General features: G+C 40.3%; 1 protein-coding gene across 1 annotated transcript in view; it reads left to right on the plus strand.

Moving 5' to 3' along the window:
* The window catches only part of LOC135704918 (mucin-2-like), a 418,648-nt gene that overhangs the window by 204,823 nt on the left and 199,551 nt on the right, over nt 1-14,274 (plus strand). The gene's annotated exons all lie outside the window — the stretch shown is intronic.

Genomic DNA, 14,274 nt, shown 5'->3' on the forward strand with positions numbered 1-14,274 from the left:
ATCCCGACCGTATACGGGAGCGTGACCTCATCGAAACCCATTGCCAATCGGTTTTCTCTGTTTTGTATACCGCCAAAGCAACCGATGAAGTTATTGTGTTTGGTGACTTCAATCTCCCGGGGATTTCATGGAAAAAAAACTCGCAACGGCTTCCTCTCTCCTGACAAGAATCACTCTGTCATCCATTCCTACGCTTCGCTCCTTCTGGACAATTACAGCTCAGCCACTCTTTCTCAAATCAACCATGTTATTAACCAGAACAACCGCAGTTTGGATCTTTGTTTTGTAAGCGCCCAGGACATGGCTCCTTTCTTATGCGAGGCGCCCACTCCTCTGGTGAGACTGGATCGTCACCACCCGCCGCTACTGGTGACAATAAGTACTAAGCTGATGCATGATTTTAATATTTCACCACCGACCATGGTAGTATCGGCGAGTTACTCTCCAATTTAGATTGTGACGACTTATTGCACACCGTTGACATTGAGTCCGCCGCTCAAACTATTTCCAATGTTTTGGCATATATCATTGACAGACACGTTCCGAAAAACATTCATCATCATACGACCCATCCACCATGGCATATGAGCGAATTTCGTCGACTGAAATCCAGAAAGAGAGCCGCTCTTAGGAAGTTCACCAAGCACCGCACACTATCCCTTCAACGTCACTATGTCAGGATCAATCACGCATACAAACGAGTTGCGAAACAGTGCTTTCTTCAGTATCGACGTGGATTGCAGAGAAAACTTAAGTCACGTCCCAAGCAGTTTTGGAAGTATGTCAACAAACAATGTCATGAAGCAGGTCTTTTTTTTATACAGGGGGGAATCTGCTCCCAGACACCTGAGAAGATAACTCAGGGTGTGGGGATGGGAGAAGTAGCACTCCCGACCCACTAAACCTTACCCTGTGCTCTAGGTCCTTGCCCTCCCCGGAACCACCCGAAAGCATTACGTCATGGGAGGGGGCCGGTTGCACTATGGTGCATCACTAAATGTTGTGTCAGACGTGACACTTGCTACTGCACAGTGAGCAACTGTGCAGGGCCTTCCTCTTGTTGTTCACTGTTAGTTGTGCACCTGAGTTCTAGAGCAGACGTGATAGCCAGCCAACTGTCCAGGGCCAAACAGGACAGATGTGACCGCTTACCAGCTGCGTGCGCTAAGCACTCTAAGAACCCGGTGTCACTCCTGCCTTTGCACAACGAGGATTTGTGCAGGGCTTATCAACCTTCTGGGACGAGCTGGATGGGGTTCCAGCGTCCTTACTCTGCGGTAGTTTGTTTAGCCGCAATATCTCTCCCTTGGGTTCGATAATTAACGTTTCCAGGGCACACCACGAGGAGGCGAACTACTTCATGCCCCAGCTGGTCTGCCGTCGTCTATGACACATAACGGTAACGTGGCCTCATATACGCAAGATATCTGTCAGCTGTTCTCTGAAAAATTTGCTAGTGTCTTCACGGACGAGAGACTGAGTGACTACCATGCCCGACTGGCTGCCAGTTATGTACCACTCTCTGGCCAAACCATGAGCAGAATTGACATCCGAATTGTTTTTCAGGGCTTCCTCGAAACTCAAGTCGTCGTACAATCCGGGTCCTGACGGAATTCCATCGGCGTTCCTCAAAACGCACTTGGACAGTTTGTTGTCTCCACTGCTGCACGTTTTTCAACGGTCTGTGGACGTCGGAGTTTTTCCATCCTATTGGAAGCTAGCGCACATGTTTCCAGTACATAAAAAAGGCAACAAACAGGACGTTGGCAACTACCGTGGCATTACTTCGCTTAGCGCTGTTGCTAAATTATTCGAACTCGTTGTTATGGAACCGTTACTCGCTCACTGTAAGCCGTATATTAGTATCGACCAGCATGGTTTCATGGCTGGTCGCTCCACTGCCACTAACTTGCTGTGCCTTACTTCCTACATCTCTAACAGTATGTCGGATCGTGCTCAGACGGATGTCATTTATACTGACTTATCTGCTGCCTTCGATAAATTGAATCACCGCATATCAATCGCTAAACTGGACAGGCTTGGTATCCACAGATGCCTTTTGCAATGGTTTCAGTCGCACCTCACCGATCGCTATCTTACTGTTGTCATACGTTCGCTGCCACATCCGGCATACCTCAGGGTAGTCACCTGGGACCGCTGATTTTCCTGATTTATTTCAATGACGTGAATCTGGTAATTGAGGGACCACGATTATCTTACGCAGATGACCTTAAACTCTACCTCCGAATTCACTCAATTGAAGACTGTTGCTTCCTTCAACGTCAACTGAATGCTTTTGCTGATTGGTGTATTCTGAATCGTATGGAGGTTAACCCGTCCAAATGCTCGGTTATCTCTTTTTCGCGCAAGAAAGAGACTATTATGTTCAAGTATGTTTTGTTAGGCACTGAAATTGAGCGCGTCAGCCAAATTAAGGACCTAGGCGTGATTCTGGATACAAAACTCTTTATCAAGCAGCACATCTCGCACGCCGTCGACAAAGCTTCCAGAATTCTAGGGTTTATCTTCAGGATTGCCAAAGACTTCACGGATATCTACTGCCTTAAATCATTGTACTGCTCCTTGTCTCGCTCCATATTAGAATACTGCTCGGTTGTCTGGACTCCTCACTACAACAACGGTTCAGTGACGGTTCCTGAGATATGCGCTACGTAAACTGCCGTGGACGGATCCCTTCCGATTGCCTAGCTACGAAAGTCGTTTGCAACTGATCCATCTGGAGCGCCTGTCGGTCCGAAGAGATACAGCAAGGGCATTGCTAATTGCGGATATTTTGCAAGGACGAACCGATTGCCCTGTCCTCCTTGAGCAAATTGACATCAATGTTCAACCCCGAGCCCTACGGAATAATTCAATGCTGCGCCTGCCCATACAGCGAACTAATTATAGCATGTTCGGTGCAATCGGTGGTTTACAGAGACTCTTCAATAGGGTCTCCGCACTGTTTGATTTTTACCTGACTCGCCAACTGCTTCGCCGGAGGTTTAGTTCATTTTTTTCTAGATCAGTTTAGTTTGTTTAGTAATGTTCCTTTTTTTACGAGATGACTATCTATGTACTTATTGATGTTTTGTTTTAGTACTTTTCATGTTTAGTTTAAGTTACATCATTGGGGCAAATAACGCCTGTTGATGTTCAGTCATATAAATAAATAAATAAATAGCATATTAATGGCCACAGTCGACCTTGCTCGTTCATAATAAACAGCAGTATGAATTTCCGATACCTAGACTCACTCTCATCGCTCATTGCTGGTGATATAGGGTAAACCATGTAACCCTCGTCTAGGGTGACAATTAATAACCCACCCTTTTAACATGTTTGCCATGAGCGTGTGTCTTGTCTGTTATGATTTGTTTTTGTTTTGATCGCACGCTCGGCAACATACTCACCACTGCTTTATTTGTAAATATTTTAATTTGTTATTTTCTTAGTAGATTTTATTCGTGTAGGCATGTTTTTAGGATTAGAATGTAGTGTAAAAATTATCGATTGATTTTGTATCGCGTTTAGTATAAAATTAGGTCCCGTTTCTCCTCTCGCTGCAAAAGAAGGTGAAAAACATAAGCAGCACAACATTCGAGCGCGGTTGCAGGAGAACGATGGCGGTTGTTGTATTGTCCGTGATTGACAGGTAGTACGGAAAGGAAAGAAAAGTTACGAACCACGGTTGGAATACGACGCGTTTTATTTGCCTCGTCCGTTTTAGTGAAAACGTGACAACTTCCTGAGTGCCGTTTTCGTGGCGTGTGTCCGCTGGAAAGATAATTCCCAGCATCGTCGCGTGGAAGTGACGTCGTTTCCCCGAAAAGTGCCGTGGTTCGTGACCAGAAGCGAAGGGTATCGGATCGCCGCCAAGGGAAGCTAAATTTAAAGGATTTTTTCCGCTTCCCGGCTAAGCCCCAAGGATCCCCGAACACCCACCGTCCTCACTGCGGTGGCTCAGCTAGTAGAGCCAGTCTCGCCACCGCAGTTAAGAGCCAAGGAGAGACGAAGCAGGCCGAACCGAAGGAGCGTTTGCCTGGGTAGTGCACTGCGGTGACTACCGGGACCATCTACGGCGAGTAGTTGGTCCGGTGATTCGTCACCATAGTCGCCGAGGGGGTTCCGATAAAAGAACCTTGCTCATCCCCCCCGCTAAACGCCAAGGACCGCTGCTACGCAGCTAAAGTGAAGCAGTACGAACAGCAACCGCCACCGCTATCGTCGAAGGGCCCCACCGAGCGACACCGAGGACAACGAGAAGAAAAGGGAAAGGTTAGAGGATAATAGACGTCTTAAATTGTATTTTTCTTTTTCTATTCTTATCAATCCATCCAAATCCGAACATCTTTGGGGGAAGTACTCTGCTCGTAGCCGCCCTGTCGGGGTAAATCGGGCCAGCTATAGGCTGGCAGGTAAGCCGCAACTTACAACTACCAAAACGGTAGCACCTTTACAAGACAAAAATAGCAGCAGCATGATAGACAATATGAAGGCTTTGTAAAATTTTCGAAAAAATGTGTTATATAATTTGTTGTGGTCACTACTAGAAGGAATAGGACACTTGTTGTGTATAAGGTTGTAAACAATATTGATAATGTACAATCATCAGATTCTGTTTTTTTTTGTTTACTTTTGTACATGTTCTCATATATTTATGGCACAGACCTGTTGGTCCATATTTATATATCACTACATTTACTGTTGACCTTTCCGTATCAGAACCGCCGTCAGCGTTGTTCACTTGTTGAATTGACTTTCTGACGACACTGAAACAAATGTAACAATACCTTCACCTTTAAGCTGAAAAAAAAATATAATCCAATTTATCTCTTTATAATATCCAAATAATTACAATTACCAAGAAATAAACTATAATTCATAATCATTATTCGTTTCGAAAGGTTCAAATTCACAAATGAAAATTCATTGGAAATGAACATATTTATCATCGACTTTCTTCGATTTTTTCCTAGCCGATCATCTTAACTTTGGCGAACACGATGAAGTTGAATTCTGAACTGGTCGCTGGATGGGTTGCAACACTTTTGGATGCAGTTCGCTGCTTGCCGGTAAAGGTGGTTCTAACTGTAAGCCCTAGAAATTCTTCTTCGCTGTCTTCAATATCACCAAAACGTCTCTTCGTGGACGTCTGTGGAATCCGCCCTTCTCCACTGAACCAAGCCGCGAGCTTGAAAGGCCATGTTCGCAACCAGCCTTCTGTAACTGGAGCATCAAATTACGCCTTCGTCCAGTCTGACTCGGAATCTTCACCTGCCCCTTGTGAGCCGAGACGAGGATTAACCCCACGGCGATCTTCTTCCTCGGAATCGGAGTTATAATGTACTCGAAGTCTTTTGAAGTAATCGTTTGCCTCCTCCTTCACGAACTCAACCGAATCCCGAGTTGTATCTCTCTTATTATAACAATTCTTCTGAATATGACCTCGCTTCCTGCAAAAATGGCAGACTAAATTGGCGTATCGGCCCCGACTCGAGCTTCTTTGACCCGACCTTGATCTTGAAGGACGATCAAGGTCGGGTCAAAGAACCTACTGTAATTTTCACGTGAATCTCGATTCCTACCGTAATAACCTTCCCTAGATCTACTCCTACTATGATCTCGCCTATCAATTCTAGATTTTCTGTCACCGAGACGATGCTTGACCGAGTTAATTCCTACTTCCGAATTGATGTACTGTGTGTTACTGTTCGCCATTTCAAAACCTCCTTTCAGCCGATCGTAATGTAAGATCTTCTTCATTTAACAACCTCTTTTGTAACTCCCTATTGTACACTCCGAAAACTTACTGGTCGCGAATGTTTGAGTTACGAAATGCGCCGAAATCGCAGGATTCGGCCAACAATCTTACCGCTAAAACAAAATTTTCTCCAATCTCCAGTTCTCCACTGTCGTCTGCAATGGAATTTATATCGCAACATTATCTGCGAATCAATCTCGTCAAAGCGCTCTTTAAGCTTTTTCGTTATGTCAGCATATTTTAATGTTTTTAGGTGAGTAGCCGGGTATAAAAGCTTTAGCTCCTCTAAAACGGTTAGCCCTGTACAGCTTATGAAAATATGCTGTTTCCTATCTTTTTCAATATTATTTGACGAAAAGAAGTACTCGATCAGTTCAACATAATTTTAAAAGCTTGTGCCAGGCACATACGGGTCTATTGTGCCGATTAACGCCGTGTTGTCTTGTACCTCGTAGTAGAATCCGTACGATGCAACCCTTTGCCACTCGCCTGTAGTCGATTCGATTTCTGTGGCCAGTCCAACCACCACCGGCTTGTTCCTCTTTGAAAATTACATCCGCAAGATTCAACGAATTCGATTTTTCTCAAACCACCACCATTTTTCGTAATTGAGCTCTCCAAGCAGGTTCTCACGAACACTACACTAATAATATTATTTTACACACACTAGCGTATACCACAGACAAACAGACATAACTCTCGCAAGTTGTTCATCGAACAAGCATTTAACGGTAAATTTAAAAGTATCGTAGTTGGTAGTACAGCCACCTGTGGCGCGCATAGTCAATTCCCTTACGTTTGACGTTTACACACTACCGCCATCTGTTATGCGTACTACCCACCACAGTGTATTCAACAGATGGCGGTAATGTTTTAGCGACGATGTTTTACAATGATAAATGTTTAATGTGTTATGTCTGTTTGTCTGTGCGTATACTGTCATGTGCACGGTAAGAATCAAACATCCATTTACGAGTAAAAGTAAACCCATTGTCAACAAAAGTGGCACTACTAATTAATAAGTAATTTATTATACCAATAAACTACCAATAAACTACCTTAACTGTTAGCCTGAGTGGTGCGAAGTGAAATTTTCTTCATGTTGGTAGTGTTGAAATAAACGTTTCATCACCGTCGGTTGGTAGAGAGAAGTGTCAAACGGCTTTTTGTGCAGAGCCGATTCGTGACTTTTTGATTGTTTGTTGACATTGTTCATAGCTGGAGTTTTTACGGAGTGGAATAAAATTCAGAATGAAGTGTTTTGCTCACTTTTGCAATTATAAAGATGGACACGACGAAAAGCGAAGCCTATTCAGGTTTCCCAAGGATTCAGCAGTACGAAAAGAGTGGCTCAGTTTCTGTGAGGTGGATCTCAATTTTCAAATCAAACCCAGTGACCGGTTGTGCAGTATTCATTTTGATAAAAATTGTGTAAAACATCTGAATTCAGTTGCTTATCGTGATAAAAATGCAATCCCTACACTGCGAACATATGATGATGGTCCATTTATCAGTGAAACATATAAATTGTTGCAAATCAGATGCAAATTTAATGTGGCCGACGATATCTATGGAAGTGCTGTCGAAATTCCCTGGGACCTCCAATGGCAACGATTTGACTTCCCTCCAAATCGTGTGAAACTCGAACATGAAAACTCTATAGAACCCCCGTAGAACCTCGCTGGCAGCAACTAAAATATCCACTGAAACCTCTTCTGTCGCGGGAAAAATCTGTTGAAATTTCCTGGAACTTTTGTACTATCATCACAAATCTCCTTAGAACGTTCTCCGAAGTCACAGTCGTTCCTGAGCGAAAAAAAAATCGGAGGGGTTTTTTTCAGCGCAGGAGTCTACTTTGGTCCAAAATACGCAATAATACTGTTATTTTTAATTGTTTGAGTCGTTTCGAATCACGTTTTTAAAAAGATCAAAAACATTACTGAAAAATATTTATTTTTTATTTTGGACTATAACAATACTTCTATCTATTTCAACGAACCACAATGATAAAAAAGTGGTTCGATTTGACAGCTCGAAAGTGGTTCGATTTTGAGGTCCGTCTTCGCACCACTCAGCTGTTAGCTACTGTTAGCAGAAACTCATTGTTGTTAAAATAATTTACTCATTAATGAGTAAAGCCATTTTTATTAAAAATGTGTTAATGTTTACTCATAAAAGGTATTTGACTGTTACCGTGCCAGCGTAGGGTTTGTTTTCGTTTAGTTGTTTATCTTTACTTAAGAATGACAGTTCTTACAGCAAACAAAAAATTTCATCTCACTAACACACGCAAATCGCACCAATACGAACCCGCCTGGAGAGGGCTATATCGTCTCACTAAACTGTCTGCGTCGCTTTCCAACCGGCACGAATATAAAAAATCACCAATCTTTTTCACGTATCCGCTTTGATCTTGTGCGCCACACAAATCGTGCAAATATTGCTCCACTTACTAACGGAAATGCCAACCTCTACGCCGCTGATAAAAGCACACACAACATCAGTACTTTCTTCCCGATTTTCTCCTCGTCGGCAGTTGTTGTGATCACTACTATCACTAATAGGAAACTTGTTGTTGTTTATTTACTCACTGATTATAAACTTAAATCAGCGATGTTTATTGTCGGTCACGCTTACCACTAAAACACCGGCACCGGTATGTTATCATATCATTAAATTTACTGTTGACGTTTCCCTATCAGAACCGCCGTGGGCGTTGTTCACTTGCTGACGACACTGAAACAAATGTAACATCTACCAAACCTTTTTTTTTTTAAAAGAAACGAGCATATGAGAATTAACGAAAAACATTTTCAGTGCGTTTGTTGTCATCGGTGATGTATTTGTGGTTCAAAGGTCTTTTCTTTTGGTGATTGCAAACATATGGTGGTCCTCAAGTTAATTGACATTCCAAATCTACATTTCTTATTTTTGAAAATAAAGACATGTGATGTTAAAACAAGTTGTAGCTGAGATAATTTCAAGCAATTTTGTTGCAGAGTAATTTTTCAGTGTGTTCCTGAATATTTAAGTTTTGTTTAGCTCCAAATCTTTAGAACTTTTCGTGAAAAGGATCTGGAAATAACTTTTAGAACTTGTTAATGTGCACATTTTTCCGAATAAAGTAAATCAATTTCACCTTAAGATCACCAGATATTATTGATTTTTTTTTTAAATACGTTCTTATCAAATGTCCATTACTTAGCAATAAGAAATATACACACACATTTTTATATTAGCATTAGGGCACAACTTGAAGTACATTATACGAAAACATTAGGGGTATGTTTTTTGATAAACTCATATAAACTCAATTTGACTATACTAATTTTTTTTTATTTTAGTATTAGGTACAACTTCTATTCAAAAAAAGAGACAGTGTAAGGTGGGGCAAAAGTTTGACTTTCATTGAAGCAATAAAATATCTCAAAACTCCATTTGCAATCAAATTAATTCCATTCGCAGAATCCATAATTCAAGGTTTCCAACTTTATTTTAAAAGGTCTGATGAATTTTCAGTTCATTCGAAGCTACAATTTTTTTTTTGAGTTCGATAGTTCGATTCAGGAATAGGGCAAACGTTCACAAACTTAATTTCAGTTTTTGAGAAGTTTTACCACAACAATTCTTTAAATGCCTCATGATGGAATGAAAAGCATTAATAACCCACATGTTTGTGCCCAGGTATTTTCAAAACATGGCAACAACGAAATCCACTCGAAAATAGTGATTTTTCTCAATAAATGCAATAGAGTCAATAACTTTTGAGCCTTTTGTCACACTCTGCACATTTCTGATGTTTTTAGGGTGTATAAATGCTTAGAGGGCCCTTCATTAGCTCAGTCGGTAAAGGCGCATCTTTAAGAGCAAAACCTGATGGAGGCAGCTTTGTTCGCTTCCCGGTCCAGTATATGCATTTTTCGGGTTGGAAAATGTCTCCACTTCCCTGGAAACTGTACTTGTCACAGGGCTGGTATCATGTCACTTTTTAATGACTTGGTCGCTATTTTCAAGTCAGTCACTAAAAAGTCACTTTTTTCATCAAAAATCACTAAAGTCACTATTCCTTAAAATTCAGTCTCTAAAGTCACTTTTTTACTACCTTTGTTTAGAGTAAAGAATTTGACTTTAAAAACTCGGAGTAAATGCGAACATATGGAAACGGAAACGTTAACTGTTCACGGAATCTAATAATTTGATTTTTTTTTTATCTTGAAATTGTCATAGACCTATCATAAATTTTCAGAGATTTCGAAAAATGTTTTAGGCCCAATATTTCGGCTATTTTACATTGAGATCTTGAAAGTTGCCCAAACCTACACCTCAACAAAAAGTACGTAGATATTTACCATCATACTTTGCAGGTGAATATTACGTGTTTTGGGGGAGAGATTACATTTGAGTAAATTTTATTGGACTTTCCGATGATCTTCAAATTGGCCTCACTTAAAAGTTACGGGAATTAGCAAGTAAATATTACTGGATTATGTAGTAATGATAAAGTGAATTGGTGATAGACTATAGATATATATTTCGATTTATTTGGTTATTAAATGATTGCATTCTAGAAAAATTCTCTAATTTATATTATTTAATAATTGGCACTGATGATCTCGAAGTTGAAGTACATTAACCGTTTAGTGGCACCCTTATAGTTCGTCAATTGTTGATTGATAGCACCTCGAAAAATCCATTCCCGTATTCTGCAATTGCATTTTTAATTTATAAATGAGTGTTAATTTATAAACATTATGAAACTTACACTTGAAAACATGAAGAAGCCTGGGAATTCCAACTCGTCCAACAACGACGAATGCACACTTCTATCGACATTTTTGAATTACGAATACGACGAAAAAATTTGCATACCATTAAATCACGAAAAATTTACGTGAATTTCACTTAACCTTCACCAGTGGACTGGACCAGTGAATCCAGTGAAATTCAATACCAAACAGTTCGAAAAAGTAGTGTAAATTTCTGTTCAATATGATGCACATAAATGGAGCGTCACATATCATATACGTTTACATTACCTATATATCTTGTTAATTTCTGACACATTTCATACAATGTAGCAAATATTGTATACAAAAGCCCATCTTTGTAAACAACATTGTTTGTAAGTTGCTCGGTTGCGTGACATGAAATACAAGTCTACGTGATTGAATTTTTATCTGTGCATGTCATTATTTTTCTTGTGTGGCACGTGAACCTACGTGGATTCCTAGTTTGAAGAGGTTACCTGAAATTTCCGATAAAAAATACCTTTCCCGTTGGTTCAATGTATAATGTCAAAAAATGGTCTAGGAAAATTTTCAAGCTCTCGACATTTGTTCAAAGGTCAGAAAATTAAATAATCTTTGACCCCCGGTAGCTTTATTATTTGTCCAAGTATCGAAAAAATAAAATCATGTCATAGATTCTGAGATTGAATTTCTTTTTAAGTCTATTCTATTTTTTAGTATTTTTTCCATACTAAAACTCCGGTAAAACAAAAACACAAATTCCAGGTCCAGGTCTCTCCAAGATATATTCCTAAATCTCTAATTTTTCACGATAGAGATTTTAAGTCCTAGACGCATTCAATTATGTTTTACTATATATGTATGTCCGGGATCATTCCATCTGGTAAAATTTTCCTCGCGTCATATAGGTAACGAGATTTTTTTTCTTAAACTGCGATCTAGAAAAGTTGTCTAGATGCCAGAGTTATGATTCTTTTTCTATGTTTGAGGTGTTACAGAAGATTCTATTCTTGGGAGGAATTAGCAAAGTAAAAAGACGACCAGTTCGTTATAGCGACTACAAATAAGAGAAGAATCATCACTAACTTAGATCTATGTACATTTAATTTTAGACTGCAATACTTCATGTTGCAAAATGCATCGCTTCATATATATCCTAGATCTTCAAAAATTGCTGTTCTAAAATTAAAACAAATTGTAAAAAATCGGAACTTTGAACATTTTTATCTGTGCCTCAATTTCGCGATCTAATAACGGCCCTTATTACCGATGTCTCTTCACGGTGAAGTGACAACACCGACAAACCGACGTGACACTCGTTTTTGGACCGTAACCGAAAATATGTAACGGTCAATTGAATGTCGAGTGATCGCAACTGTCAAATTGATAATGACATTTGTTACAATGATGACAATGATTACAATGATGCGCAGCGGCTATCTTGACGAATCCTTTCACAAGCATAAACAAAACAACACCAGGCATCCACTGCAATACCATGGAAAGTTTCCAAAGTATTGACAATGGGCCGGTTTTGCGAAGTTTACAACTGTTTTAATAATAATGTGCGAAATATCAGCAAATCGTTTTACAAGTTTCCCTGCAACATTGAAACGTAAGTATTTGCCAGTGGACACTTTTCCAGCTGATATGAAAATATTTACTCATTTTGGTTTGCTCTGCTTTGAAAGTTGCTGGAGCTGGGTGCAATTTTTCCAATCACAGGATCTGCATAAGTTGCTCCGAGAATCAGGAAGTACAGCTCTTCGTAGGAAAATCATCTGTTCTAATCATTTTACTGATGAGTCATTTCGCGATCCATTAAGACATGACAGAGGGTAAGATAAAACTTTATTAAAAATTAATTATTTTATCATAAATAGAAATCTTAACAGCTTGAAGATTGGTGCGATTCCAACTATATCGGTAGATAAAAGAACGGAACCCAACTGCCAGTGCCATCTCCATGTAGACCTAAGCTTGGATCAGGACCTGGAGGAGCATTACTGCAACGTAGAGTATCTGGAATTCGTCGGAAGTGATGGAAGTGTAGAACCAAACAGCCCAGAAAATGTTGAGTTGTCCAAGGAAGCTGATTACATCGATGAGATGATACCATCCGATGATTTCAACAACACAGAACACATTGAAGCTAATGGCGTCATGGTAACAGAACCCTTCCTTAACATGCACCAATTTTCGGATTCAAGAAAAATCAATGACATCTCCGGCGCCGAAAACCTACACCTGGCCAACAAGATAGACGACCAAACAAACGGAAACAACAACGGGATTCCAAACGATATGGAAGCACCAACAATAACTTGTTTCCTTGTAGAGTCCATTTTTCCATCACACCTCGCAATTTCAAGAGCACACAACTCAGGATCTACGACGTTTATACATCTGAAAATTTCAGACATTGCTTGCTTCTCTGCAGTAAACAACAAGTACTAGTTTCAGCTACGTGCATTCACAGAAACCTTATTATTTTTACATGTGAAATTGCGAAGTGTAACACGAGAAAGGACGCTACAGGGAATCACCTTAAGAGCCATGTTGAAGGTGGAGAGGGAGAAAAACTCAAGGCAAAAGGCAGATGTCAGGCAATTAAAGGAACAACTTCGTGCATGTCAGAGGAAGTGCGACCGGAGAAGTCTCATTATTCAATCCCAGCGTAGAAAGATCAAGAGCCTAAATGATCAGCTGAAGCAGGTCCGAAAAAATGCCCGTCTAAATAAAACTCTATTGAAAAGACTGAAGCAAAATCCAGCTATTTACAACAGCTTGAAAAACTTTACAAAAAAGCCTAAAGGAAGAAGGTACAATGCAGAGCTTAAGAAATTCGCGTTATCATCGTATCTATGTGGGCCCCGGGTTTATCGTATGATGCAAAAATCAAAAGTTATGTGCTTGCCAGTTAAACGCACAATCAAACGCTGGACGAAAGGCATTCAAATTGGCCCAGGGTTAAACAAAGCTATCCTGGAACAAGTTAACTTGAAGGTTAGTGCGTTTTCTGAAAAAGAACGCGTGGTAGTTCTAGCTATAGATGGGATGAAAGTAAAACCAGCGCTGAGCTACATGGCAAAATGTGATGAATTTCATGGTTTTCCGGACGATGGCTTTGATCAAAAAATCGAACAGAACAATCCTCGATATTTGGCAACAGAAGCGGTCACCGTGATGGTTAGGGGAGTGTTCACTAAGTTCAAGCAGGTAATATAAGGGGGCAAGTAACCTTCTACCGAGCCTTCTACAACATTTCTTATCATATCAATATTTTTACATAAAATGTGTTACGCCATATCTTCATTTACAGGGCTTGGGATATTTTCTAACGCATAACTCGCTAGGTAGCGAACAGCAGATGAAAATCATTGAGAAAACTATTCATTCCGTAAGAGAAGCAGGACTGTATCCGCTGATATTGGTTATGGATCAGTTTGCTACCAATCAGAAAATGGTTAAGGATGCTGGAGTCACAATCGAAAAACCCTACTTCTCCGGTTGCAATGTGTACGTGATGTGGGACTCTCCGCATCTTATCAAAAACGCACGTAACATGCTGAAAAAGCATAATGCCGTTTTTGAAAATGAAATAGCCAGCTTTGAGGACATAGTAAAATTGCACAAAGTTGATTCGCTAGCCAATCCCCGACTAGCACCCAGGTTAACTGAAAAGCACATCAAACTCCCTCCTTTTTCCCCGATGAACGTCTCACTGGCCACGAGAACACTAAGTCAATCTGTCGCCAGCGC

This window comes from Ochlerotatus camptorhynchus, unplaced genomic scaffold, assembly GCF_037179485.1.
Source record: "Ochlerotatus camptorhynchus isolate MF236.1 unplaced genomic scaffold, CSIRO-AGI_Acam_v1.1 ptg000251l, whole genome shotgun sequence".
Lineage (NCBI taxonomy): Eukaryota > Metazoa > Arthropoda > Insecta > Diptera > Culicidae > Ochlerotatus > Ochlerotatus camptorhynchus.